This window comes from Pseudophryne corroboree, chromosome 10 (genome assembly GCF_028390025.1).
Source record: "Pseudophryne corroboree isolate aPseCor3 chromosome 10, aPseCor3.hap2, whole genome shotgun sequence".
In the NCBI taxonomy this organism is placed as follows: Eukaryota; Metazoa; Chordata; class Amphibia; order Anura; family Myobatrachidae; genus Pseudophryne; species Pseudophryne corroboree.
The window spans coordinates 379,617,485-379,644,144 of NC_086453.1; the positions used below are offsets into that span (position 1 = coordinate 379,617,485).

General features: G+C 47.9%; 1 protein-coding gene across 6 annotated transcripts in view; it reads right to left on the bottom strand.

Annotated features, from left to right (window-relative positions):
- Positions 1-26,660, bottom strand: part of GRAMD1B (GRAM domain containing 1B) — a 662,311-nt gene that overhangs the window by 457,108 nt on the left and 178,543 nt on the right. The window contains exon 1 of one of the 6 annotated variants that reach the window (XM_063943809.1): positions 24,696-24,773. The exons of 4 other annotated variants lie outside the window; for them this stretch is intronic. The gene's annotated coding sequence lies outside the window, so the exon portion shown is untranslated. Of the gene's footprint in view, positions 1-24,695; positions 24,774-26,660 lie in introns of those variants that run through there. One more of the 6 variants, XM_063943808.1, reaches the window with a different exon arrangement.

A 26,660-nucleotide genomic window follows, 5' to 3' on the forward strand; every position in this document is an offset into this window, starting at 1 on the left:
AGTTATGCCCCATGAAAGACATAGGGGACATTTCAGTCCAGACCCTGGAGTGTATATAGAAATAAATGGGCCTTATTCACTGTGCACAAACACTTATCTATTATTTATGAAGAACTGACATAATACGCAGTACTATATGTGTTATGTCTTGCGTGTAGCGCTGATACAATAAATGACACCTCCATGTAAATATCATCAAACATAGCCATCCTACCTACAGGCCACCACTGTCTACAGGCGTAGCGCGCAACTACCGTCATGGTAATTACTGACATGTCCTATGCGGAACAACCCATATATAGCCACTGTTTGGAAACCAAATTGCTCCTCTACATTAAATCAGATGAGATTGGTGAGTGATCTGACCTCTAACGACCCGTTCCCAGAATTACATCATCGTTCTAAGAAACGCTTTCATCAATATACACAGGTACAGCATTTTTACTACAACAATTATCCCCAACATATAAAGACATCAAACAGTACAAACCGCGGGGACAATTAAATGCCGAGCAATGTGCTGCAAAGGTGGAGCGGTGGGTGTCCCTTTAGAATCCTCAGGTATATATTACTCAACTCACTTCGTCTGGACATCCCGGCCATCGGTAATTCATACCGAACCCCCTCTACTCTCAGTAAGGAGGATAATTCAAGTAGCCGCAGTAATTTACAGCGGGCTAATTGTTCCCCCGGGACTATTCAATTAGCCATGAATGCAGGCCGCAGGCTGCCGTTACCAGGGGTTTATCTTCGGGTCTGAGCAGACCTGAAAAGAAATCCCCGATAAGTAGCCTGTTATTCTGTGCCCGAAAAAACGAGTTTTATGCTAAGAACTTACCCTTGTTAAAACTCTTTCTGCGAGGTACACTGGGTTCCACAAGTCTGGACAATGGGGTGTAGAGTAGGATCTTGATCCGAGGCACCAACAGGCTCAAAGCTTTGACTGTTCCCAGAATGCACAGCGCCGCCTCCTATATTACCCCGCCTCCCAGCACAGGAGCTCAGTTTAGTTAACCAGTCCAATGCAGTAGCAGGAAAAGAGACGACAACGGTTAGTTGCCACAAACACCACACTCTCACGACAAGAGAAGTGTCAGCGGCTAATGCCATATCAAACCAAAGAAGCTAAGTGCGACAGGGTGGGCGCCTTGTGGAGCCCAGTGTACCTCGCAGAAAGAGTTTTAAACAAGGGTAAGTTCTTACCATAAAACTCGTTTTCTGCTGTGGGGTACACTGGGCTCCACAAGTCTGGACAATGGGGATGTCCTAAAGCAGTTCCTTATGGGAGGGGACGCACTGTAGCCGGCACAAGAACCCGGCGTCCAAAGGAAGCACCCTGGGAAGCGGCAGTATCAAAGGCATAGAACCCTATGAACGTGTTCCCGGAGGACCACGTAGCCGCCTTGCACAATTGTTCAAGGGTCGCACCACGTTGGGCCGCCCAAGAAGGTCCAACAGACCGAGTAGAATGGGCCGTAATATGAACAGGAGCTGACAGACCAGCCTTCACATAAGCATGCGCAATCACCATTCTAATCCACCTGGCCGGGGTCTGCTTGTGAGCAGGCCAGCCACGTTTGTGAAATCCAAACAAAACAAAGAGAGAATCAGACTTTCGAATAGAAGCAGTTCTCTTCACATAGATACGGAGAGCCCGTACCACATCCAAAGACCGCTCTTTGGGAGACAAATCAGGAGAGACAAAAGCTGGAACCACAATCACCTGATTAAGGTGGAACGAAGAAACCACCTTAGGTAAATATCCGGGATGAGTCCTAAGAACCGCCCGGTCACGGTGAAAAATCAGATATGGGGAACTACAAGACAAGGCACCCAAATCCGACACTCTTCTAGCAGAGGCAATAGCCAGCAAGAACACCACCTTAAGGGAAAGCCACTTAAGTTCAGCTGAACCAAGAGGCTCCTGCAACGCCTCCAAAACCACCGACAAGTCCCAAGGAGCCACAGGCGGGACATAGGGAGGTTGGATACGCAACACACCCTGAGTGAAAGTATGAACATCAGGTAAAGTCGCAATTTTTCTCTGAAACCACACCGACAAGGCAGAAATATGAACCTTGAGGGAGGCCAGACACAGGCCTAAAACTAGGCCCTGCTGTAGAAAAGCCAAAAGTTTGGCTGTACTAAACTTGGAAGCATCATAATGGTTAGATGCGCACCAAACAAAGTAGGAATGCCAGACCCGATGGTAAATCCGAGCAGAGGCCCGTTTCCGGGCCAGCAACATAGTTTTAATGACCTCTTCAGAAAAACCCTTAGCTCTTAAGACGGAAGCTTCAAGAGCCACGCCGTCAAAGACAGCCGGGCTAGGTCTTGGTAGACACAGGGGCCCTGAACGAGGAGGTCTGGGCGTTGTGGAAGTAGAAGTGGACGCTCTGACAATAGGCCTTGCAGGTCTGAGAACCAGTGCCGTCTGGGCCACGCCGGAGCTATGAAAAGCAGATTTCCTTTTTCTTGCTTGAACTTCCGAATTACCCTGGGCAGGAGTGACACCGGAGGGAACACGTACGGCAGACGAAACCTCCACGGCACTGCCAGAGCAACCACGAATGCTGCTTGAGGATCCCTTGTCCTTGCTCCGAAGACCGGAACCTTGTGATTGTGTCGAGACGCCATCAGATCCACTTCTGGAAGACCCCACCTTTCCATGAGGAGTTGAAACACTTCTGGATGGAGGCCCCACTCGCCGGCATGCACGTCCTGACGACTGAGAAAGTCCGCTTCCCAATTCAGGACTCCCGGAATGAATATTGCCGATTTTGCCGGTAGATGGCGTTCTGCCCAACGTAAAATCCGCGAGGCTTCCTTCATTGCCAAACGGCTTCGAGTGCCGCCTTGATTTATGTAAGCCACTGTGGTGGCGTTGTCCGACTGTACTTGAACAGGACGGTTCTGAATTAAATGCTGGGCTAGGTTCAACGCACTGAAGACCGCCCGCAATTCCAGAATGTTGATCGAGAGGAGAGATTCCTCCTTGGTCCACCGACCCTGCAAGGAGTGCTGCTCCAGCACCACGCCCCAACCTCTTAGACTGGCATCTGTCGTCAACAGGACCCAGTTGGATATCCAGAAGGGACGGCCTCTGCACAATTGTCGGTCCTGGAGCCACCAGAGCAGCGACAGATGGACCTCCGGAGTCAAAGAGATCATTTGAGACCTGATCCGGTGAGGCAGGCCGTCCCACTTGGCTAGAATCAGCTTCTGGAGGGGGCGAGAATGGAATTGAGCATACTCCACCATGTTGAATGCTGATACCATGAGGCCCAGCACCTGCATTGCCGAATGTATCGACACTTGCGGACGAGAAAGGAAGCAACGAATCCTGTCCTGAAGTTTCAGGACTTTCTCCTGAGACAAGAACGACCTCTGGTTGTGAGTGTTCAACAGCGCTCCCAGATGCACCATGCTCTGAGCAGGGACCAGGGAGGATTTCTTCCAGTTGATGAGCCACCCGTGGGCTTGTAGAAACCGGACCGTCATATCCAGATGACGCAGGAGAAGATCTGGGGAATTTGCCAGGATTAACAAGTCGTCCAGATATGGCAGTGTCCTGACCCCTTGACGGCAGAGTACCACCGTCATCACCGCCATAACTTTGGTGAAGACTCACGGAGCCGTTGTTAAACCAAAAGGTAACGCCCGAAACTGGTAATGGAGGTTGCCAATAGCGAACCTCAGGTATTGTTGATGTGACACTGCTATAGGAATATGCAGGTAAGCATCCTGTATGTCCAGGGAGACCATGTAGTCCCCAGGTTCCAAGGCCAGAACTATAGAGCGAAGGGTTTCCATACGGAACTTGGAAACCTTCACAAACTTGTTCAGTGCCTTGAGGTTGAGAATGGGCCGGGAGGACCCATTCGGTTTCGGGACTAGAAACAGCGGAGAATAGTACCCCCGGCCCCTCTGAGCAAAAGGCACCTGTACTACGACTCCTGTATCCAGGAGGGTCTGTACCACCGAATGCAGAGTATTTGCCTTTGTCTGGTCCGACGGGACGTCTGTCTGGCAAAATCGATAAGGGGGTCGGTTTTTGAAGGCTATGGCGTAACCTCGAGTGACGACTTCCCGTACTCAGGCATCTGAAGTGGTCTTCAACCATTCCTGGGTATACCCTAGAAGCCGGCCCCCCACCCTGGGATCCCCCAGGGGGAGGCCCGCCCCGTCATGCGGCAGTCTTATCGGTCTTGGCTGCTGGCTGACGGGCAGCCCAGGCTCTTTTGGGCTTCGGCTTACCAGGTTTGGAAGTGCGGGCCTGCTTATGGTACGCCTGACCTTTTGCTTTACCTGAGGGATGAAAGGGGCGAAAGGACGTGCCTTTGGCCTTCGACACAGAAGGAGCTGTATTAGGAAGACAGGCAGTTTTGGCAGTAGCCAAGTCAGCCACTATCTTATTTAAGTCCTCCCCAAACAGAATATCCCCCTTGAAAGGGAGTACCTCCAGGGTTTTTCTAGAGTCCAGATCCACAGACCAGGATCTCAGCCACAATATCCTGCAAGCCAGGACTGACGTAGTAGAGGCCTTGGCTGCTAGGATACCGGCATCAGAAGCCGCCTCTTTAATATAGCGAGAAGCTGTGACAATATATGACAAGCATTGTCTAGCATGGTCAGAGGAGATTTCAGCTTCTAACTCCAAGGCCCATGCTTCAATAGCCTCTGCCGCCCATGTAGCTGCAATAGTGGGCCTTTGTGCAGCACCCGTGAGGGTGTAAATCGCTTTTAGACAACCCTCGACACGTTTATCCGTAGGCTCTTTTAGAGACGTGACGGTAGTGACAGGTAGAGCTGAGGAGACCACCATCCTAGCCACATGTGAGTCTACTGGAGGAGGCTTTTCCCAATTCTTAGACAGCTCTGGCGCGAGGGGATAGCGAGCCAGCATCTTCTTTTGAGGCACAAGCTTCGTACCCGGGCTTTGCCAGGGTTCCTGACGTATATCCACTAGGTGGTCAGAGTGAGGTAAAACTTGTTTAATCACCTTCTGACGCTTGAACCTATCTGGTTTCTTAGGAGGAACGGATGGCTCGGGATCATCCGTAATCTGCAGAATCAACTTAATAGCCTCCAAAAGATCAGGAACATCCACATGTGAACTACCCTCCCCATCAGCCGTATCTGAGTCAGAACCTGTGGGGTCAGTGTATGTTCTGTCTTCATCAGACGAGGTGTCAGTGACAGCAGTGGATTGTGAGGAGACGAGCGCTCGCTTAGAGGACCTCTTGGACTTAGGCGAGCGATGGTCAGACTTTTTAGTAGTCAGGGACTGGTTCAACTACTTTAATTGAGCAAATAAATCGTCCGCCCACGGCGGGTTAGCTGCAGGGACCACATACGGTTGTACCGGCATTGGGGGTCCCATAGGGGGTGTTAGTTTATGAACTAGCATATGCAAAAGCGTGGAAAAAGCGGCCCACGGAGGGTCAGTATGTGCCTTCGTTACCACAGTCCCACTGGGGGGCAAGGAGCCCCCAGAACCAGTGCCCACAGCTGCTATAGTCTACCCATATGTGCCTGTGGCTTCAGCAACACCAGCAGTGTGTTCCGTCCCAGAACCGTTACCCTCAGAAGCAGACATGATTGCAGTATCAGGTAACACAGTACAATTATTAGCAGCACTATGTCCCTAAACCCAAACCCCTGCGCAGTGTAGTCAGCACAAGCAGAGATAAAGGAGAGATATGGTGACTAAATCACAGAGAAAAAATAAGAATTTACTTACCGATAATTCTATTTCTCATAGTCCGTAGTGGATGCTGGGGACTCCGAAAGGACCATGGGGAATAGCGGCTCCGCAGGAGACTGGGCACAAAAGTAAAAAGCTTTAGGACTACCTGGTGTGCACTGGCTCCTCCCCCTATGACCCTCCTCCAAGCCTCAGTTAGGATACTGTGCCCGGACGAGCGTACACAATAAGGAAGGATCTTGAATCCCGGGTAAGACTCATACCAGCCACACCAATCACACCGTACAACTTGTGATCTGAACCCAGTTAACAGCATGATAACAGAAGGAGCCTCTGAAAAGATGGCTCACAACAACAATAACCCGATTTTTGTAACAATAACAATGTACAAGTAATGCAGACAATCCGCACTTGGGATGGGCGCCCAGCATCCACTACGGACTATGAGAAATAGAATTATCGGTAAGTAAATTCTTATTTTCTCTAACGTCCTAGTGGATGCTGGGGACTCCGAAAGGACCATGGGGATTATACCAAAGCTCCCAAACGGGCGGGAGAGTGCGGATGACTCTGCAGCACCGAATGAGAGAACTCCAGGTCCTCCTCAGCCAGGGTATCAAATTTGTAGAATTTAGCAAACGTGTTTGCCCCTGACCAAGTAGCTGCTCGGCAAAGTTGTAAAGCCGAGACCCCTCGGGCAGCCGCCCAAGATGAGCCCACTTTCCGTGTGGAATGGGCTTTTACAGATTTTGGCTGTGGCAGGCCTGCCACAGAATGTGCAAGCTGAATTGTACTACAAATCCAACGAGCAATCGTCTGCTTAGAAGCAGGAGCACCCAGCTTGTTGGGTGCATACAGGATAAACAGCGAGTCAGATTTTCTGACTCCAGCCGTCCTGGAAACATATATTTTCAGGGCCCTGACTACGTCCAGCAACTTGGAATCCTCCAAGTCCCTAGTAGCCGCAGGCACCACAATAGGCTGGTTTAAGTGAAATGCTGAAACCACCTTAGGGAGAAATTGAGGACGAGTCCTCAATTCTGCCCTGTCCGTATGAAAAATTAGGACAAAGCCGCCAATTCTGATACACACCTGGCTGAAGCCAGGGCTAACAGCATTACCACTTTCCATGTGAGATATTTTAAGTCCACAGTGGTGAGTGGTTCAAACCAATGTGATTTTAGGAATCCCAAAACTACATTGAGATCCCAAGGTGCCACTGGAGGCACAAGAGGAGGCTGTATATGCAGTACTCCCTTGACAAACGTCTGAACTTCAGGAACAGAAGCTAGTTCTTTTTGGAAGAATATTGACAGGGCCGAAATTTGAACCTTAATGGACCCTAATTTGAGGCCCATAGACAGTCCTGTTTGCAGGAAATGCAAGAATCGACCCAGTTGAAATTCCTCTGTAGGGGCCTTCCTGGCCTCGCACCACGCAACATATTTACGCCAAATACGGTGATAATGTTGTACGGTTACATCCTTCCTGGCTTTGATCAGGGTAGGGATGACTTCATCCGGAATGCCTTTTTCCTTCAGGATCCGGCGTTCAACCGCCATGCCGTCAAACGCAGCCGCGGTAAGTCTTGGAACAGACATGGTCCCTGCTGGAGCAGGTCCTTTCTTAGAGGTAGAGGCCACGGGTCTTCCGTGAGCATCTCTTGAATTTCCGGGTACCAAGTCCTTCTTGGCCAATCCGGAGCCACGAGTATAGTCTTTACTCCTCTCCTTCTTATGATTCTCAGTACTTTTGGTATGAGAGGAAGAGGAGGGAACACATACACCGACTGGTACACCCACGGTGTTACAAGAGCGTCCACAGCTATTGCCTGAGGGTCCCTTGACCTGGCGCAATATCTGTCCAGTTTTTTGTTGAGGCGGGACGCCATCATGTCCACCTTTGGTTTTTCCCAACGGTTCACAATCATGTGGAAGACTTCTGGGTGAAGTCCCCACTCCCCCGGGTGAAGATCGTGTCTGCTGAGGAAGTCTGCTTCCCAGTTGTCCACTCCCGGAATGAACACTGCTGACAGTGCTATCACATGATTTTCCGCCCAGCGAAGAATCCTTGCCACTTCCATCATTGCCCTCCTGCTTCTTGTGCCGCCCTGTCTGTTTACGTGGGCGACTGCCGTGATGTTGTCCGACTGTATCAACACCGGCTGACCCTGAAGCAGAGGTCTTGCCTGACTTAGGGCATTGTAAATGGCCCTTAGTTCCAGGATATTTATGTGAAGTGACGTTTCCATGCTTGACCACAAGCCCTGGAAATTTCTTCCCTGTGTGACTGCTCCCCAGCCTCTCAGGCTGGCATCCGTGGTCACCAGGACCCAATCCTGAATGCCGAATCTGCGGCCCTCTAGGAGATGAGCACTCTGTAACCACCACAGGAGAGACACCCTTGTCCTTGGAGACAGGGTTATCCGCTGATGCATTTGAAGATGCGATCTGGACCATTTGTCCAGCAGATCCCACTGAAAAGTTCTTGCGTGGAATCTGCCGAATGGAATCGCTTCGTAAGAAGCCACCATCTTTCCCAGGACCCTTGTGCATTGATGTACTGACACTTGGCCTGGTCTTAGGAGGTTCCTGACTAGGTCGGATAACTCCCTGGCTTTCTCTTCCGGGAGAAACACCTTTTTCTGTACTGTGTCCAGAATCATCCCTAGGAACAGCAGACGTGTCGTCGGAATCAGCTGCGATTTTGGAATATTTAGAATCCATCCGTGCTGTCGTAGTACTACTTGAGATAGTGCTACTCCGACCTCTAACTGTTCTCTGGACCTTGTCCTTATCAGGAGATCGTCCAAGTAAGGGATAATTAAGACGCCTTTTCTTCGAAGAAGAATCATCATTTCGGCCATTACCTTGGTAAAGACCCGGGGTGCCGTGGACAATCCAAACGGCAGCGTCTGAAACTGATAGTGACAGTTCTGTACCACAAACCTGAGGTACCCTTGGTGAGAAGGGCAAATTGGGACATGGAGGTAAGCATCCTTGATGTCCAGCGACACCATATAGTCCCCTTCTTCCAGGTTCGCTATCACTGCTCTGAGTGACTCCATCTTGAACTTGAACCTTTTTATGTAAGTGTTCAAGGATTTCAGATTTAAAATGGGTCTCACCGAGCCGTCCGGCTTCGGTACCACAAACAGCGTGGAATAATACCCCTTTCCCTGTTGTAGGAGGGGTACCTTGATTATCACCTGCTGGGAATACAGCTTGTGAATGGCTTCCAATACCGCCTCCCTGTCGGGGGGAGACGTTGGTAAGGCAGACTTCAGGAACCGGCGAGGGGGAGACGTCTCGAATTCCAATTTGTACCCCTGAGATACTACCTGCAGGATCCAGGGGTCCACTTGCGAGTGAGCCCACTGCGCGCTGAAATTCTTGAGACGGGCCCCCACCGTGCCTGAGTCCGCTTGTAAGGCCCCAGCGTCATGCTGAGGACTTGGCAGAAGCGGGGGAGGGCTTCTGTTCGTGGGAAGAGGCTGTCTGCTGCAGTCTTTCCCCTTCCTCTGCCCCGGGGCAGATATGAGAGGCCTTTTGCCCGCTTGCCCTTATGGGGACGAAAGGACTGAGCCTGAAAAGACGGTAACTTTTTCTGCTGCGAGGTGACTTGGGGTAAAAAGGTGGATTTTCCAGCCGTTGCCGTGGTCACCAGGTCCGATAGACCGACCCCAAATAACTCCTCCCCTTTATACGGCAATACTTCCATATGCCGTTTGGAATCCGCATCCCCTGACCACTGTCGTGTCCATAATCCTCTTCTGGCAGAAATGGACATCGCACTTACTCTTGATGCCAGAGTGCAAATATCCCTCTGTGCATCTCGCATATATAGAAATGCATCCTTTAAATGCTCTATAGTCAATAATATATTGTCCCTGTCCAGGGTATCAATATTTTCAGTCAGGGAATCCGACCAAGCCACCCCAGCACTGCACATCCAGGCTGAGGCGATTGCTGGTCGCAGTATAATACCAGTATGTGTGTATATACTTTTAAGGATATTTTCCAGCTTCCTATCAGCTGGTTCCTTGAGGGCTGCCGTATCTGGGGACGGTAACGCCACTTGTTTTGATAAGCGTGTGAGCGCCTTATCTACGCTAGGGGGTGTTTCCCAACGCGCCCTAACCTCTGGCGGGAAAGGGTATAATGCCATAACTTTTTAGAAATTAGCAGTTTTTTATCGGGGGAAACCCACGCTTCATCACACACCTCATTTAATTCATCTGATTCGGGAAAAACTACGGGTAGTTTTTTCACACCCCACATAATACCCTTTTTTGTGGTACTTGTAGTATTAGAAATGTTCAAAACCTCCTTCATTGCCGTGATCATGTAACGTGTGGCCCTACTGGAAAATACGTTTGTTTCCTCACCGTCGACACTGGAGTCAGTGTCCGTGTCTGGGTCTGTGTCGACCACCTGAGGTAACGGGCGCTTTAGAGCCCCTGACGGTGTTTGAGACGCCTGTACAGGTATTAACTGATTTGCCGGCTGTCTCATGTCGTCAACAGTCTTTTGTAAAGTGCTGACACTATCACGTAATTCTTTCCATAAGACCATCCAGTCAGGTGTCGACTCCCTAGGGGGTGACATCACTAACACAGGCAATTGCTCCGCCTCCACACCATTTTCCTCCTCATACATGTCGACACAACGTACCGACACACAGCACACACACAGGGAATGCTCTGATAGAGGACAGGACCCCACTAGCCCTTTGGGGAGACAGAGGGAGAGTTTGCCAGCACACACCAGAGCGCTATATATATACAGGGATAACCTTATATAAGTGTTTTTCCCTAATATAGCTGCTGTATATATTTATATGCCAATTTAGTGCCCCCCCTCTCTTGTTTTACCCTGTTTCTGTAGTGCAGGACTGCAGGGGAGAGTCAGGGAGCCTTCCTCCAACGGAGCTGTGAGGAAAAAATGGCGCCAGTGTGCTGAGGTAGGCTCCGCCCCTTTTTCGGCGGCCTTTCTCCCGCTTTTTTATGTAAAAATTGGCAGGGGTTAAATACATCCATATAGCCCAGGAGCTATATGTGATGTATTTTTTGCCAAAAAAGGTGTTTTTATTGCGTCTCAGGGCGCCCCCCCCCCCCAGCGCCCTGCACCCTCAGTGACCGGAGTGTGAAGTGTGCTGAGAGCAATGGCGCACAGCTGCAGTGCTGTGCGCTACCTTATTGAAGACAGGACGTCTTCTGCCGCCGATTTTCCGGACCTCTTCCGTCTTCTGGCTCTGTAAGGGGGACGGCGGCGCGGCTCTGGGACCCATCCATGGCTGGGCCTGTGATCGTCCCTCTGGAGCTAATGTCCAGTAGCCTAAGAAGCCCAATCCACTCTGCACGCAGGTGAGTTCGCTTCTTCTCCCCTTAGTCCCTCGATGCAGTGAACCTGTTGCCAGCAGGACTCACTGAAAATAAAAAACCTACTTTAAACTTTTACACTAAGCAGCTCAGGAGAGCCCCTTAGCCTGCACCCGTCTCGTTCGGGCACAAAAATCTAACTGAGGCTTGGAGGAGGGTCATAGGGGGAGGAGCCAGTGCACACCAGGTAGTCTTAAAGCTTTTTACTTTTGTGCCCAGTCTCCTGCGGAGCCGCTATTCCCCATGGTCCTTTCGGAGTCCCCAGCATCCACTAGGACGTTAGAGAAATACGTAATACAGTATATCTTTGTGAAAATCCTATATTAGATAAAACCTGACGCACCAAGCCCCCTCAGGTTATAGAATATAGGGATAGCAAGTTGAGTGAAAGACACGAGATGGACACCATTCAGCTATCAATTGACACACAGATAGTCACAGTCTGTACAATGCAGAGGTTATTACTGACAATAATACTGCACTGGACTAGCTTACACAGCTATATAGTCAATAGATATAACACTACACAGTAAGAAACTGGATGTATATCACAGGGTAATTGTACTATAAACCCTGACTAAATGCACTCTTTCTTAACTAACACTGACTAAAAAGGCAGGTAGAATACTTAAGTGTCATGTAAAGTCACAGCACTGGCAACCAGGCGGCTTTACATAGGAGGATTTGCCCAAGCAGTCCCAGGAACAGTGAAGCTGAGGGATAATGGCGCCCAGACACTGACAGGGAGTGAGGGAGAGACAGATATGCAGCTCCAGGGCGGGAACACTTGCTGGAAATGGCGCCCTGGGGCTGGGGGAGGGGCTTCAGGTCTAAGCCTTATCCCCCTTGCTGGCAAAACCACGGGTACTGTGGCCGGTATTAAAATCGGTTTTAAGAGAAAACCTGACCTGCGCCCATGCCCTGGTGATCTAGTGGGATCGCCTGTATCCACAGTGTCCACCGCCAGCGTGCGTGGCCCGCCTCCCACTGACCGCGCCGGATCGCAATAAAGACCGGGTCACGCAAGCGGGACCCACTTACCATCTCCCGAAGCGCGGCCACGCGATCCTGGAAAGCCCCAGCCGTGTGTGTCTAACATGAAGAAAACCGGAGCCTCCGCTGTAGGTACCCGGCAACCAGGGCTCGGGAGTGTACAGCGCCGCTGGGGAGAGATGGAGCTGCAGCAGTGAATGTCACAAGACATTTACCACCGCTGCTGCCCTTGAAGTCTTCACTTTTTACCTCATAAAAAGCTTTTCTCAGGGCTGCTTGGAGCAGCCCCTCTGTTATGTGCCTGCTTACTGCAGCACCAACTTACAAACTGAGGTGAGCTCCTGTGCTGGGAGGCGGGGTTATAGAGGAGGCGGCGCTGTGCATTCTAGGAACAGTCAAAGCTTTGAGCCTGTTGGTGCCTCGGATCAAGATCCTACTCTACACCCCATTGTCCAGACTTGTGGAGCCCAGTGTACCCCACAGCAGAAATGTTAGCACAGAGGTCCGGGAACTTCTCCTGGATTGTGTGCGTCAACGCCCAATAACAGGGAAATTTACTCAGCAAGGAAAGAGGGCTCTAATTGAATAGCCCGGGGTGTTAAAGCCCAGGGCTACCAACCTTTTTCACACCTGGTAAATTACCGGGTCTACATGAATTCCCCCCTAAACAGTCTAACATATGTGCACTACATGTACAAGAAAATGATGGCAGTCACTAAATGTATATGCAATCACTGTGCAAGATGCCAAACAAGGATCTGACATAACACAATCTGCTGAGTAGTAAGCCAGGTACACACCTATACAATTACGCCATATCAGCTTATCATCACCATAATTACATAGGGGGTATGCAGGAGTGTTAGCAGATAAACAGTGGTCCGATCTGGAGGTCGCATCTTGTGAGCTGCTTAAAAATGTACATGCCCGACCTCCTGACCCCAGGGAAGGACGTACCCTCTGAGTGTGTACGAGGTGCACACTTATTGGAGAAAGTGACCAGACAACAGACATGCCTTATTGGCCAAATTATACTGATTTAACCCCAAGTGCATGATTACTCATTGGGAGGGTTGTCCCAACATTTAATACTAGAGTGCCGTGATTCAATAAAGTTTGGGAACCACTGACTTAATCAAATCTTAAGTCTTCCACCAAATTTCCTTTCCTTTTGATTCTTGTGTATTATGAGGGAAGAACAATATCCTGGTTCATATGGAACTGGCAGAAATGTAGGGCTAGATGTAATAGCTATTATACCTTTGTGTATGATTAGGAATGGCTCCCAAAATGCATGACACCTCCTCTCTGATCTAGCAGCAATCAGGAGTACAACTGTCATGGTGAGAGACATGCAAAGGCTCAAGTGGAAATTACGTGAGGTGTTAGGATCCGGACTAGAGCCAACCATGACTCACCATTATGCCGGTTTCCGTGGCGTTGGCCGGGGGCCACGATACATGCTTCTGTTTCATCTTACATTACACTGTTGTGGAATGCTTAAAGTTTACAGAATACTGGGCAGCCATGTTCAGACTCAGCTGACCGTAGTAATTCCCAATGGGAATTCCTGGTAGGGCTCAGCTGACTACCCTATCCAATGGCTATCTGTCTCAAGGTATATGAGTGGGCTCCTGGGAACAGGAAGTCGCCTGTACAACTTCTTGCTGCTCCAAGTTCCAGGCCACATCTTGTGTCTCCACATGCTTTCCCAGAGCATCCCTACATGTGTATCACTGACTGTTTCTTCAAGTGTTTCAAGATCACCAGTTCTCAAGCACTGAGTGCGATCGGTTAAACATTGTTTGTTTCAAGTGTTTTCAAGCTCTACAGTTCTCAAATACCGAGTGCCATCGGTTAAACATTGTTTACTTCTTCAAGTGTTTTCAAGTTCTCCAGTTCCCAAGTACTGTATTGAGTACTATCGATTACACTGAATTATTCTTCTAGTTCCTTCTGTGACTGCTAGGGAGGCCAATCCCGAGACTTTTTTTCAATCCCGGGTATCGGGATTCAAAATAGGTCAATCCCGGGATTCCCGGCATACCTGGAATTGGGTTGAAGACCTGCCCACCCCAGCCCAGTCCACACAAATACTCACCATTGTGGGTGGAAGCCGGGCTCGTCGGCGGCGAGCTGTGGTTCTGGCGGCTGGTGTCAGACTTACCATCGTGGGTGGAAGGGCTTGTGGACGGCAAGGTGCAGGTGGTGAGGTGCAGTCCGGGCGGCTGGAATCAGACTGCACAGCATGACCCGTGACATAATGTCATGCTACGCAGTACGTACTGCTGGGGGTAGGGGGAGTTGGAAGGAGGGAGCAGGTGCTGTGTCTGAGCCTCCTGAGGACGCTCAACGCTGCCCGGCATTAAAAATACAATGGAGAAGGTAAATCCTGCAATCCCCGGGATTGGAGCTTCCAATCCCGGGACTGAATCCCGGCCATTTTTTGGCCTAAACCCCGGGATCCCGCCGATCCTGATCCTGTGATTGGCCTCCCTAGTGACTGCAGTACCTTCAATCTCCAGTCAGTCGTCTGAGAACTTCTATTCTCATTTACCTTCAAGATCTTCTCAGCGGTTACTCTTAGAGTTTAGCTTCATCAAAGACTCTCATTATCAGTCTGTCACTAGTTATTTCTTTGTAGGATTCCTCAGCTATTTCCGGGTACCTGTCCAGGGGGCTGCGACCTGCCTATCGGAAGCAGCGAAACCCAAATTCCCATAGGAGGGGGTCACTGGTGAAAACCTTCTGGTGGGTTAGACTCCGCGCCTCTGGGCAGGTCTCGCCAACCCTCGGTTCTAGCGGTATATGAGGAAGTCCTATATTCATACCCCTCATTTATTGTGGCATTCTGATTCAGTAACCTCATCCCAGGAATCACCAACTGAGCACTCAGGGACCCAGGACATGACAGAGAGCCTGTAACACTAAACTCATACCCCAGAGCACTAAATATGTCCGCATGGAAGCTCTTCTTTCCATTGCTGCCTGATCATGTATTCCTTAGTAGATAAATATGTTCTCTAGAAGGGCTCCTGGGATTTGGAGAGAACTCATTCCCATACCTTTACTACGACCACATTGAGGGACGTCCAGTATTAAGAGTGTGGATGGAATTATTGGTTCTGTTTTATTCTCAGTGCATCAGCCTGTAAACAAGTCCCAAATCCTGTAGTATGACTTGGTTACATATATGACCTTCTTGGAATAGGTCTGGGTGAAGAAACCACTGCCTTTCCACTGATAGTTACAATGCCTAAGAGATCCATGCTCTGCATGGTCTACTGGGCACACTCCTTACTTGCTTACTTGTCCTGTTTTATTTTAGGACCTTTTGTATTATGGGTACCTTCAATGAAAAGGCAGCAGCAACCTTGGTGAAGCATATCCCTAGGAAATCTAATTTTCCTGTTGGAGATAGATGGCTTTTATTTTCACTGATGATCCAACTGTGAAGCCTGAGTAGAAGCTACAGTACCTGCAACATCAGAATAATGGATGGATAGCATTTGCTTAACCTCTGGCAGGTATGTACTGTATGTAGAGACTTGCTTCTGCCACCTGCTTGCCTCTATCTAGCATATTAACTGTTGGGCCTGGCCTGAGGCTGCCAACTAGATCTGCTGTTGGAGATTGTAGAAATGAAAGCATCCAACTTCCGTGCAAAAAGAAATGCTCCCTCAAAAAGGAAGCAACACAAGGGTTATTTTCAGACTGTGCATCTGCAAACCAGGGATGTAACCGCAATGCCCTTCTGTTTGTTACAGCATGTGCCATCATTCCTGACGACATCTAAGGTGGCCTTGCAACAAACTGCACGTCTTGCAGAAATCATGAGGAACTAATTCCTTTTGATACCATCTTGTATACTGTAGCTTTTCGATGGTCACTGCCCCATACCCACAGGGATCTAGACTTCCCCACAGATGTCATGGCATCCCCCTCTACAGAATGTAAAATTTCTGCCCCCCCCCTTTCATTTTGCTATCCATTCCATACTTGGAAGAAAGCACATCTTCAAGGTGGACAATAGCCTATATATTGTCCTGGCACCCTAGACTCTTAGGGGGTATATTTAATAGGTGTGAATTTTTTACAAGTGGACATGTTGCTCATAGCAACCAATGAGATTCCACTTAACCTTTATCTAGCTGCTTCTAGAAGATAATAGCTAAAATCTGATAGGTTGCTACAGGCAACATCTCCACTACTAAAAAAATCCACACACCTTAGTAAATATATGCCGTAATATGCAAAAGGAAACATGTGACCTAGCCAGTTAATTTTGGGTATTTCCGTTACTTATTATTATTCGTTTTAATAATTCTGCTATAAGGAAATTGTAGTTATTTTCTTTTACTCCATAAAGAGTTTTTCAACTCACCAGCCTGTACATTGGAACCTAGTCACAGTGTCTCAACCTGCATTCCAGAAGCACCGATGCCCAAACTCCCTTGCAGAAGTCCTTGGTGAAGGCCACTAATATGTTAGACTCCACGCCTTTGTTCTGGTCTACACAAACACCAAGTGTACACTTAAAGGGAGCAGGGGAACACTGATCTTGGACTATCCCAAAACGGTTCTGTAAGTCTCATCCCTCTCTCACAGTTTGCTGTCACACAGCGTTTGAAGAAGTTGTGTTTTTCACTTGCGTTGTAAAAATGCTCTGCTCAATAGTAGAGCAACGTGTTAACCTTCCATTTTTAGTTAAGACTGTACTCAGCATTATAGTCTTGCAGAAAATGTGCATGAGACACAAGTAGCCTAGGCAAAACCTTCCATCTATAGGAGGCTGGAAAAATGGAAGCTCACATAGTCTTGCTAGGAGTGTACAAGGAAAGCACATACTGTTGGACGCTCTGGTTTTATCTATGGTCCACAACCAACTGTAACTCCCGTTTAATATATGACCAACTCGAAATCCTGTAATATCTATGATCTATGACCAAATGGAGCTCCTGTAATATCTATGGTCCATGATCAGCTGGAACTCCTGTAATATCTATGGTTCATGATCAGATGTAACTCATGTAATATCTATGGTTCATGATCAGATGGAACTCCCGTAATATCTACAGCTTATGATCAGCTAGAACTCTTGTAATAGCTATAGCTTATGATCAGCTAGAACTCCAGTAATATCTATGGTCCATGATCAGCTGGAAGTCCCATAATATCTATAGTTCATGATCAGCTGGAACTCCAGTTTTAGCTATGATCTATGACCAATTGGAACTCCCATTTTATCTATGGTCCACAATCAGCCTGAACTCACATTTTATCTATGATCTATGACAAACTGGAACTCCCGTTTTATCTATGGTGTATTATCAACTCGGAGATCCAGTCAAAGCCCTGACCCAAATTCCACTGCAATCATTTCAAGAATATTCTTTTTTGTCCATCAACCTGAAAGAACTCCTGCAATACAACACAGAAGACTGCTGAGAATTATAGTGTTCAAATGTGTACAGCTGGAACAGACACTACAATATTTTCTCACATAAATGCTGCATTCCCCGCAAAAAAAATAAACCAACAAAAAATCCCCCCAAAAAGATAATGTATTAGAAACTCTGCATCACTAAGGAGCAGCGCGCACCACTATATGTCACACCCCTATAAACGTTTCAGTGAGTAGATAAATAGGGTGCAAGAAAGCAAAATCACAGCGCAAAGATGATTATGCATAGGTAGAGTGATGCGGGCTTAGGGCAGAATGACAGCAGCTTTCTGCTCACAGTGAAGTCCAGCAAAAATACTGCGCTCAGAAGCTTACAAAAGTTATACAAGATGGTATATGCTGCTGAGGTGGGAAAACAGTTTCTAAACACGGATATTCTGCTGCGTAAAGAGGGGAAAGTATGGTAGCAGCTGGTCGCAGCTAAAGGTGCTTCTACAAAGTAATACAACGGGGGGGGCTTATGTAATAACTTACTGTCTTTTTAAAATTATAATTTTTAATTCAACTTTGATTCCTTGATGTAATTAAATATGAATAATGCCTTTAGGGGTAAACACATGTAACAGCTACTTTGGACGCTTCACTGAAATAAATTCCAGGGGGATAATTGTGTTTCAGGTCATACTGTACAATGCATGGCTTTGATAATGCAGGAAAACACATGGAAGTAAATAAGACTCACAGTACAAACACGCAGATGAAAAGATAGCAAATACTCGCTATTACAGGCAAACAAACAGCACCTGATACATAATGAGCATAAGACTGTATGATCATTTGCTCCATGAAGCAGATGATGAGATTGTTCAAACCTGGGCTTAGCTGCCCTTCAGTTTAAAGGATCATTTTACAATTTCACCTATTGCATAAGGACAGCTTCTAAAACGACGAACCAAAGATAAGGACAGTTACATAATGACAGCTCCTTCCCTTACCGTAAAGGGAGGAAATCTGTTACAGGAAGCTAGTCTATGTTATAATTAAAAATAAATTATTATTACATGAGGATAACCTCTATCACTATGAGCCATAGATAGAGTTACATGTGGATAGCCTCTATCTCCATGAGATACAGATAAGGTTACATGTGGATAGCCTCTATCTCCATGAGATACAGATAAGGTTACATGAGGATAGCCTCTATCACTATGAGATACAGATAAGGTTTTACGAGGACAGCCTCTATCACTATGAGATACAGATAAGGTTACACGAGAATAGCCTCTATCACTATGAGATACAGATAAGGTTACATGAGGATAGCCTCTATCACTATGAGCCACAGATAAGGTTACATGAGGATAGCCTCTATCACTATGAGATACAGATAAGGTTACATGAGGATAGCCTCTATCACTATGAGATACAGATAAGGTTACACGAGAATAGCCTCTATCACTATGAGATACAGATAAGGTTACACGAGGATAGCCTCTATCACTATGAGATACAGATAAGGTTACATGAGGATAGCCTCTATCACTATGAGATACAGATAAGGTTACATGAGGATAGCCTCTATCACTATGAGCCACAGATAAGGTTACATGAGGATAGCCTCTATCACTATGAGATACAGATAAGGTTACATGAGGATAGCCTCTATCACTGTGAGATACAGATAAGGTTACATGAGGATAGCCTCTATCACTATGAGATACAGATAAGGTTACATGAGGATAGCCTCTATCACTATGAGATACAGATAAGGTTACACGAGGATAGCCTCTATCACTATGAGCCACAGATAAGGTTACACGAGGATAGCCTCTATCACTATGAGATACAGATAAGGTTACATGAGGATAGCCTCTATCACTATGAGCCACAGATAAGGTTACATGAGGATAGCCTCTATCACTATGAGATACAGATAAGGTTACATGAGGATAGCCTCTATCACTATGAGCCACAGATAAGGTTACACGAGGATAGCCTCTATCACTATGAGATACAGATAAGGTTACATGAGGATAGCCTCTATCACTATGAGATACATATAAGGTTACATGAGGATAGCCTCTATCACTATGAGCCACAGATAAGGTTACACGAGGATAGCCTCTATCGCTATGAGATACAGATAAGGTTACACGAGGATAGCCTCTATCACTATGAGATACAGATAAGGTTACACGAGGATAGCCTCTATCACTATGAGATATAGATAAGGTGACATGAGGATAGCCTCTATCACTATGAGATACAGATAAGGTTACATGAGGATAGCCTCTATCACTATGAGATACAGATAAGGTTACATGAGGATAGCCTCTATCACTATGAGCCACAGATAAGGTTACATGAGGATAACCTCTATCACTATGAGCCACAGATAAGGTAACATGAGGATAGCCTCTATCACTATGAGCCACAGATAAGGTTACACAAGGATAGCCTCTATCACTATGAGATACAGATAAGGTTACACGAGGATAGCCTCTATCACTATGAGATACAGATAAGTTTACATGAGGATAGCCTCTATCACTATGAGTCACAGATAAGGTTACATGAGGATAGCCTCTATCACTATGAGCCACTGATAAGGTAACATGAGGATAGCCTCTATCACTATGAGATACAGATAAGGTTACATGAGGATAGCCTCTATCACTATGAGCCACAGATAAGGTTACATGAGGATAGCCTCTATCACTATGAGATACAGATAAGGTTACATGAGGATAGCCTCTATCACTATGAGCCACAGATAAGGTTACATGAGGATAGCCTCTATCACTATGAGATACAGATAAGGTTACATGAGGATAGCCTCTATCACTATGAGATACAGATAAGGTTACATGAGGATAGCCTCTATCACTATGAGCCACAGATAAGGTTACATGAGGATAGCCTCTATCACTATGAGATACAGATAAGGTTACACGAGGATAGCCTCTATCACTATGAGATACAGATAAGGTTACATGAGGATAGCCTCTATCAATATGAGTCACAGATAAGGTTACATGAGAATAGCCTCTATCACTATGAGCCACAGATAAGGTTACATGAGGATAGCCTCTATCAATATGAGTCACAGATAAGGTTACATGAGAATAGCCTCTATCACTATGAGCCACAGATAAGGTTACATGAGGATAGCCTCTATCACTATGAGATACAGATAAGGTTACACGAGGATAGCCTCTATCAATATGAGCCACAGATAAGGTTACATGAGGATAGCCTCTATCACTATGAGATACAGATAAGGTTACACGAGGATAGCCTCTATCACTATGAGCCACAGATAAGGTTACATGAGGATAGCCTCTATCACTATGAGATACAGATAAGGTTACATGAGGATAACCTCTATCACTATGAGCCACAGATAAGTTTACATGAGGATAGCCTCTATCACTATGAGCCACAGATAAGGTCTGTAAAACTAGGCTACATCCATAATAAGCACAGATAATGTGCCACTGTCATTATTATCGGGGCACAGGCAATGTGAGCATTTACAGGTATGGTGCAGGAGGAAGTGGGTAATGGCCCTCATTCTGAGTTGTTCGCTCGCTAGCTGCTTTTAGCAGCATTGCACACGCTAGGCCGTCGCCCTCTGGGAGTGTATCTTAGCTTAGCAGAAGTGTGAACGAAAGATTAGCAGAATTGCTACTAAATAATTCTCTGCAGTTTCTGAGTAGCTCCAGACCTACTCCTAGATTGCGATCACCTCGGTCTGCTTAGTTCCTGGTTTGACGTCACAAACACGCCCTGCGTTCGGCCAGCCACTCCCCCGTTTCTCCAGCCACTCCTGCGTTTTTACCTGGCACAACTGCGTTTTTTAGCACACTCCCTGAAAACGCCATGTTGCCGCACAAAAAACACCCACTTCCTGTCAATCACACTACGATCACTCGAGCGTTGAAAAAACGTCGCTCGAGCTTGTGTAAATCTCCAAAGTTTTATGTTAAATAACTAAGCGCATACGCGCTGCATACCATGCGCATGCGCATTTTCTACCTAATCGCTCCGTTGCGAAAAACGGCAACGAGCGAACAACTCGGAATGACCACCATAGTGTATACTGGAGCACATGCAATGTGAGCACTTACAGGTATGGTGCAGGAGGAAGTGGGTAATGTGTATATGGGGGCACAGGCAATGTGAGCATTTACAGGTATGGTGCAGGAGGAAGTGGGTAATGTGTATATGGGGGCACAGCAATGTGAGCACTTACAGGTGTGGTGCAGGAGGAAGTGGGTAATGTGTATATGGGGGCACATGCAATGTGAGCACTTACAGGTATGGTGCAGGAGGAAGTGGGTAATGTGTATATGGGGGCACAGCAATGTGAGCACTTACAGGTGTGGTGCAGGAGGAAGTGGGTAATGTGTATATGGGAGCACATGCAATGTGAGCACTTACAGGTATGGTGCAGGAGGAAGTGGGTAATGTGTATATGGGGGCACAGGCAATGTGAGCACTTACAGGTACGGTGCAGGAGAAAGTGGGTAATGTGTATATGGGGGCACAGGCAATGTGAGCACTTACAGGTATGGTGCAGGAGGAAGTGGGTAATGTGTATATGGGGGCACAGGCAATGTGAGCACTTACAGGTATGGTGCAGGAGGAAGTGGGTAATGTGTATATGGGGGCACAGGCAATGTGAGCACTTACAGGTATGGTGCAGGAGGAAGTGGGTAATGTGTATATGGGGGCACAGGCAATGTGAGCACTTACAGGTATGGTGCAGGAGGAAGTGGGTAATGTGTATATGGGGGCACAGGCAATGTGAGCACTTACAGGTATGGTGCAGGAGGAAGTGGGTAATGTGTATATGGGGGCACAGGCAATGTGAGCACTTACAGGTATGGTGCAGGAGGAAGTGGGAAGTGTGTATATGGGGGCACAGGCAATGTGAGCACTTACAGGTATGGTGCAGGAGGAAGTGGAAAGTGTGTATATGGGGGCACAGCAATGTGAGTACTTACAGGTATGGTGCAGGAGGAAGCAGGAAGTGTGTATACGGGGGCACAGGCAATGTGAGCACTTACAGGTATGGTGCAGGAGGAAGTGGGTAATGTGTATATGGGGGCACAGGCAATGTGAGCATTTTCAGATACGGTGCATGAGGAAGTAGGTATATGGGGGCATAGGCAATGTGAGCACTTACAGATAAGGTGCAGTAGGAAGTGGAAAGTGTGTATATGGGGGCATAGCAATGTGAGCACTTACAGGTATGGTGCAGGAGGAAGTGGGTAATGTGTATATGGGGGCATAGGCAATGTGAGCACTTACAGGTATGGTGCAGGAGGAAGTGGGTAATGTGTATATGGGGGCACATGCAATGTGAGCACTTACAGGTATGGTGCAGGAGGAAGTGAGAAATGTGTATATGGGGGCACACGCAATGAGAGCACTTACAGGTACGGTGCAGGAGGAAGTGGGTAATGTGTATATTGGGGCACAGGCAATGTGAGCACTTACAGGTATGGTGCAGGAGGAAGTGGGTAATGTGTATATGGGGGCACAGGCAATGTGAGCACTTACAGGTATGGTGCAGGAGGAAGTGGGTAATGTGTATATGGGGGCACAGGCAATGTGAGCACTTACAGGTATGGTGCAGGAGGAAGTGGGTAATGTGTATATGTGGGCACAGGCAATGTGAGCACTTACAGGTATGGTGCAGGAGGAAGTGGGAAGTGTGTATATGGGGGCACAGGCAATGTGAGCACTTACAGGTATGGTGCAGGAAGAAGCGGGAAGTGTGTATACGGGGGCACAGGCAATGTGAGCACTTACAGGTATGGTGCAGGAGGAAGTGGGTAATGTGTATATGGGGGCACAGGCAATGTGAGCATTTTCAGATACGGTGCAGGAGGAAGTAGGTATATGGGGGCACAGGCAATGTGAGCACTTACAGATAAGGTGCAGTAGGAAGTGGAAAGTGTGTATATGGGGGCACAGCAATGTGAGCACTTACAGGTATGGTGCAGGAGGAAGTGGGTAATGTGTATATGGGGGCACAGGCAATGTGAGCACTTACAGGTATGGTGCAGGAGGAAGTGGGTAATGTGTATATGGGGGCACAGGCAATGTGAGCACTTACAGGTATGGTGCAGGAGGAAGTGGGTAATGTGTATATGGGGGCACATGCAATGTGAGCACTTACAGGTATGGTGCAGGAGGAAGTGGGAAATGTGTATATGGGAGCACACGCAATGTGAGCACTTACAGGTACGGTGCAGGAGGAAGTGGGTAATGTGTATATGGGGGCACAGGCAATGTGAGCACTTACAGGTACGGTGCAGGAGAAAGTGGGTCTATGGGGGCACAGGCAATGTGAGCACTTACAGGTATGGTGCAGGAGGAAGTGGGTAATGTGTATATGGGGGAACAGGCTATGGAAAGACTTACAGGTATGGTGCAGGAGGAAGTGGGAAGTGCGTATATGGGGGCACAGGCAATGTGAGCACTTACAGGTACGGTGCAGGAGAAAGTGGGTATATGGGGGCACAGGCAATGTGAGAACTTACAGGTACGGTGCAGGAGGAAGTGGGAAGTGCGTATATGGGGGCACAGGCAATGTGAGCACTTACAGGTATGGTGCAGGAGAAAGTGGGTAATGTGTATATGGGGGCACAGGCAATGTGAGCACTTACAGGTACGGTGCAGGAGGAAGTGGGAAGTGTGTATATGGGGGCATAGGCAATGTGAGAACTTACGGATACGGTGCAGGAGGAGATGTGTATATGGGGGCACAGGCAGTGTGAGAACTTACGGATACGGTGCAGGAGGAGGTGTGTATATGGGGGCACAGGCAATGTGAGCACTTACAGGTACGGTGCAGGAGGAAGTGGGAAGTGTGTATATGGGGGCACAGGCAATGAGAGAACTTATGGATACGATGCAGGAGGAGGTGTGTATATGGGGGCACAGGCAATGTGAGCACTTACAGGTACGGTGCAGGAGGAAGTGGGAAGTGTGTATATGGGGGCACAGGCAATGAGAGAACTTATGGATACGATGCAGGAGGAAGTGGGAAGTGTGTATACGGGGCACAGGCAATGTGAGCACTTACAGGTACGGTGCAGGAGGAAGTGTGTATACGGGGGCACAGGCAATGTGAGAACTTATAGATACGGTGCAGGAGGAAGTGTGTATACGAGGGCACAGGCAATGTGAGCACTTACGGATAAGGTGCAGGAGGAAGTGGGTATATGGGGGCATAGGCAATGTGAAGGGCTGCAGTCCTCTCAGCTCCCTGCCTTGCATTCGGATGACATGGATTCATTCTGAGGAAGAAGTCACTTACGCACAGGGCGTGGAGCAGCACTTCCATCCTACCTTTGCTGTAACCACATCGGCCGGTTCCATTCCGTGCGCCCGGCCTATTGGTAAACAACCATTTGAGAGAGGTGTATCAGGTGAGCACGTCATGATGTAGACCTCAGTGACACATGTACAGGGAGCCGGCTATCTGTCTGCACCATGCTGTGCCAGTGTGACGGAGGGAGGGGTACAGGGGGGCATGACAGTAAGCAATGTAGCTGAAGAAATATTATTTGCTAATGCTACATACATTGTCTCGTTCTTTCCAACACTGACACAGTTACATAACTCTAAGGTCTCTCTGAGCTATCCGGGGTCACAGCTATATGTTACACGGAGCTAGCACATCGCGGGCCTTTGCTGAGGATATTACTGGGACAGCGGCTGCAGGTCAGGGGGTAAATTTACTAAGATGGGAGTTCTATTTAAGATGGGATGTTGCCCATAGCAACCAATCAGATTCCAGGTACTATCTTCTAGAAGGTGCTAGATAAATGAGAAGCAGAATCTGATTGGTTGCTATGGGCAACATCCTAACTTAAATAGAACTCCCATCTTAGTAAATTTACCCCCAGGTTTGCGTCTCAGTCGCTCACACCCCTACCATGCTTTTTATGCCTGTGTCTTGTGCTGTAGCTCTAACCGTATGACCTGGAAGGGAAGATGTAATTACGAGTTCCCTCTGTGCGCTACGCTCTATCCCTCTCATCACACCTCCCAGCAGAATACTGCGCCCCCTTCTGCTCCTATCTCCCAAGGCATAAATACATAAACCAGCTGGAATCTGATGACTGATTATTTTTAAAAGAACTGTGATAAAAATCGGTGGTAGCGGCTCTCGCGTCACGCACAGCACGAGGATGTCACCCTAACATTTCACCCTACATCCACCAGGTCTGGCTCGCCTGACCCCCCCCCCCCCTCATATTGTCACTACCTGATAACATCGTATTCAGGACATGTAATATGTTAATTTAACTAATGTTTGCTATAAATGAATTTACATGTGTTTTCCAGTGTACAATTGATTCTAGGAGGATCGGGGTGACTGAAGGGTTAAACTGGGGGTACTCCAGTGACAATGCCGCAGAGCTTGGGGCAGAAGAGCAGTGTACCTCTGGCTGGGGACTATGCTGGACCAGGATTGTGGGTGTGCAGAGATTTGACAGGTACAAGCGGGACGTCATGTGTGCCCGTGTAAAGCGATCTGGACTGGTGCCACTATGCTAATAAATAATCTCCCATTGGATGAAGGGTCCTAGATATACAGCTGTGGTCACTTACATCCAGCCTCCCTGCAGTGACCCGGTAGCACCGAGCGTCTTTACATGCAACTTCTTACAGTAAAATGCGTTTTGTCAGCAAAACGATGCACAAGCCACTTATGCTGATTAAAATACTACTGTGTGTTCCTATATTGTGTGTGTGACCGCGGCTGTATCTGCATACAAAATGGTGCTTTACTGAGTTTTCCTAGCAAACACTGTAACGTAGCATTCCATATGCAGATACAGCCGCAGACGCACACAGAATACAGGCATGCCGCATATCAGTGTAATCAGCAGAGTCTGTTTATGTGGTCCTAGTCACATAGTGATGCGAATGAGACATTTTAGTCTTAGTAAAAAAGACGCACAGTGCTGCCGGAATTGCAGGGGACCGGTCAGCTCACGCACACCAGGCTTCTCCTGCGGCGTGGTGTACTGAGGGGGTGTAGTATGGTATGCCGGCGGCCGGGCTCCCGGCGACCAGCATACCGGCGCCGGGAGCCCGACCGCCGGCATACCGACAGTGTGGCGAGCGCAAATGAGCCCCTTGCGGGCTCG